The following is a 4,395-nucleotide window of genomic DNA, read 5'->3' as shown; positions in this document are numbered from 1 at the left end:
GTTTAGTGTTTTCCAATTTTCCCAGAAGTAGTTAGAGTCTATGGATTCTTCAGTTTCATTGAGCTGATTTCTAATGTTCTGTTCCTTCTTTTTCCGTAGTGTATTTCTGTATTGTTTTTAGTGATTCACCATAGTGAAGGCGTAGACTCTATGTTTTTGGTTGGACAGGTTTCTCAATTTCTTTCTTCGATTTTTGCATTCTTCATCAAACCATTTGTCATTGTTGTTCATTTTCTTCGGTTTTCTATTTGACATTTTTAGATTTGATAGGGAAGCTGAGAGGTCAAATATACTGTTAAGATTTTCTACTGCCAAGTTTACACCTTCACTATTACAGTGGAACGTTTTACCCAGGAAATTGTCTAAAAGGGATTGAGTTTGTTTTTGCCTAATTGTTTTTTGGTAGGTTTCCAAACTGCATTCCTTCCATCTATAGCATTTCTTAATGTTACTCAGTTCCTTTGGCTTTGATGCCTCATGATTGAGTATTGCTCTGTTCAAGTAGACTGTGATTTTGCTGTGGTCTGATAGGGGTGACAGTGGGCTGACTGTGAACGCTCTGAGAGACTCTGGGTTGAGGTCAGTGATAAAGTAGTCTACAGCACTACTGCCAAGAGATGAGCTATAGGTGTACCTACCATAGGAGTCCCCTCGAAGCCTACCATTGACCATGTACATACCCAGCGTGCGACAGAGCTGCAGGAGTTGTGACCCGTTTTTGTTGGTTATGTTGTCATAGTTGTGCCTAGGGGGGCATATGGGGGAGGGAATGCTGTCACCTGCAGGCAGGTGTTTGTCCCCCTGTGTGCTGAGGGTGTGAGGTTCTTGTTCGGTTCTGGCATTTAGGTCGCCACAGACTAGTACATGTCCCTGGGCCTGGAAATGATTGAATTCCCCCTCCAGGATGGAGAAGCTGTCTTCATTAAAGTATGGGGATTCTAGTCTCTCTCTCTCTCTCTCTCTCTCTCTCGCTCCTCACATACATATTAGCAAGCACACACACACACACACACACACACACACACACACACACACACACACACACACACACACACACACACACACACACATGCTCAAACACAGAGAACTCAAGAAAATTCAGTGATCCCTATCTCATTGGGATTAGCCTAGCTGCTATTTTAAAGTTAAGCTAAGCTTTACCCACTCACTGTGACTGCTAACCAAAAACAGCCAGGACCATTTTTACCGCTGTCGTTTGAATGTCAAAATAAGACCAGACAATTGCTTTGTGATTTCTGACGTGTCTCATTTTCATTCTTGGATGGCATGCAAACCTCTAACCGCAAAATGGATGTCAGCCAAGTTTGGCCGTGACACATTATACACTTGTTTATCAGATGGGGGGGGGGGGGGGGGGGGGGGAATACAAGCAATATCCCATAAGGCCTAGAAACATTAGAACTAGCATGAAGATGTGCTAGTTCTTCTTCCACCATAGTGGTCAGCGTTAAAAATATGTATGGTTTAGAAAAATCATTTGGGACAGAGCATGCTGCATGGGTCTCGGAGAATCTCAGATGCTCCGTAAAGTTTTAACACAGGACTAGGTTTAGGCTTAAACGAGCAGGTGAAATATTTAGTGGTACTATGTAAACAATTCAAATGATCCACTGTGGTGTCAATATTTGATGTAATTAAAGTGTCGACACGCAGCCCATCACATCTCCCCATCCCATGTTGAAGAATATTCCTGTAGAGCAGCATGCTTGATGAAAACCTGCTGGCTGAAAACCATCTGTGTGATGTATACCAAAACCCAGGGATTTGAGTTGTTTATCTGTTTAATCTCTAGCTCGTTATATAAATTAGCCAGAAGAAGCCGACAGGAAGCTACTGCGAGAGAGAGGAGAAAGCTCCAACTCCCATTCATCTGCTTGCCAAATTTTAGCGGCTTGAATACTTAAAACAAGATAATTCACGTATCTGTCAAATCAACATTTTATTTGTCACATTTGCAGAATACAACAGGTGTAGTAGACCTTACAATGAAATGCTTACTTATAAGCTCTTAGCCAACAATGCAGATTTAGGGGATACTGGTACAGAGTCAATGTGCAGGGGCACCGGTATCGAGGTAATATGTACATGTAGGTAGAGTTATTAATTTGACTATGCAAACTAGATAATAACAGAGAGTAGCAGCAGTGTAGAAGGGTGGGCGGGGAGGAATTGATTTGGGAGATGTAGGCTAGCCCTCCTATTTGGTCTGTTCTTTCTTCCCAGAACCAGAACCGTTGCTCATATTCTAAGCCACCACACTTTCTGTAGCTCAGTTTGTCTGTCTACTTTATCATCCGCTTCTCTTTCTTTTCCCTCTATTTCGTTATAGTTTATGTCCTTCTCATCTTCCTTTCTGTTTTTTCAACACACCTTGCCATTTTTTATTTTTTTAAATCTCTTACTCAATCTCAGTTCTTTCTTTTTTCTCTTCATCTCTCTCTCTCTCTCTCTCTCTCTCTCTCTCTCTCTCTCTCTCTCTCTCTCTCTCTCTCTCTCTCTCTCTCTCTCTCTCTCTCTCTCTCTCTCTCTCACTCACTCACTCACTCACTCTCTCGCTCTCTCATGATTAGATTAAGCTAAGCACACTAATCACTCCCAAAGCTCAGTTAAATCTTCAAATGAAGAGCAGTCAGAGCAGCGGCAAAATAGTTGAAAAGTAAAACCATTTTTAAACAGGAGCCCAAACGGACGATATCATCCATCATGTTTTATAACGGACCCCATCACTCCTGCACCATCTGATTAAGCAACTTGGACACTTTCCAAATGGCACCTTATTCTCTATATAGTGCACAACTTTTATGAAGGGAATAGGGTGCCATTTGGGACACATTCCAGACGAAGATCATTCATCTGATTAATCAACAGACAAAGATTATGGAATCAGCGTGAGCTGAAATGCCCCCCGGAATTTAAGGGATTCAATTCTGAGTATTACTCTCCATCTCTTTCCCATAAATGCCAGTGTGCATCATTATCCTGGCTGTCGTTAATCTATGGTGTCGTGGGGGTGAGGAAGGGGGGTAGTGAGTGGTCGTGTCAGAGAGAGAGCGCTCAGCCAAGGGGAACGAGAGAGGATGGATCAAACCAAACTGGCAAGGGGAAGAGGGGGGTAGACGGAGGCACATGCATGGACCATAGGCACATAAGCTTACATGTACACAGATACAGAAATATCTTTGTCCAAGACTGTCTTGTGTACTGTGTCAGTCCTGGATCTTCTTGTGTACTGTGTCAGTCCTGGATCCTCTTGTGTACTGTGTCAGTCCTGGATTGTCTACACATATCTGACACAGTCTTGGTCCTGGATGATCTTGTATATTATGTCCTGATGATGATATCAGGAGGATCCAGACCCAGTGCATTTCATGCTGTTTGAGTATGGCCCGTATGTTTACCATCTCATCCCAACCACCTGGACTCTGCATGGTGGGCGGCAGGAATAGAGCAGCTGCTTCTCTTGGCAACTGTGTGTGTGTGTGTGTGTGTGTGTGTGTGTGTGTGTGTGTGTGTGTGTGTGTGTGTGTGTGTGTGTGTGTGCATGTTGTGCATGTCTGCATGTACATATGCTCATCCTTATGTCAAAACTGAGAAATTATTTATCGAGTTGATATCTCATTCATTGCAACAAACCATTTGAATGTGACGCATGGTTTTGGCTCCATCTAAGCGTCTAGTCCCAGTTTGCTATTTCTGCCTTGGATGTTCCCTGGGTGGATGCACTGTGTTTTCCATTTCATGAAACGGACATGGAGAGACTGTTACAAAGCCATGAAGTTCAACTGCAGGGCAGCAAGCAAGATGTTAACAATGCTAACACTAGGACGCACGCTAGGGTTGGGTGGTATACCTTATATACCGTATTTCAAAAGCATTTTCTTAACATTCTGGTAAGTATGTTTTTGAGGGTATTTTTTATGTTTGAAATATAAAAAAAAGAGTGCCCTTTGTGTGCACTACTGGTAATACCATACATCTCAGGATGGTACAGGCATGGTATGAAGGTATGGAAATAGCACACACACACATTTGATTTACTGTCCTTGTAAGGACCAACACATTTATTCCCATTCAAAATCCTATTTTCCCTAACCCTTAACCTAACCCTAACCCCAAACCTCTAAACCTAAGCCCTACGCCCTAACCCCTAACCCTTAACCTTAATTCTAACCCTAATTGTAATCCTAACCCTAAACCTAACCCTAAGCCTAAAACAGTACTCTTCCTTGTGGGGACTGGTAAAATGTCCCCACTTCTGGTCCCCACAAGGATAGTAAACCCCCCCCCCCATGCACACACACACGCACGCACAAAAAAGCACACATGCACGCACGCACACACACACACAGCAGTTAAAACTCTAATATTTGCCAT

This window comes from Oncorhynchus clarkii, chromosome 19, assembly GCF_045791955.1.
Source record: "Oncorhynchus clarkii lewisi isolate Uvic-CL-2024 chromosome 19, UVic_Ocla_1.0, whole genome shotgun sequence".
NCBI classification, from domain to species: domain Eukaryota; kingdom Metazoa; phylum Chordata; class Actinopteri; order Salmoniformes; family Salmonidae; genus Oncorhynchus; species Oncorhynchus clarkii.
Note: the sequence above shows the minus strand (reverse complement) of the source record.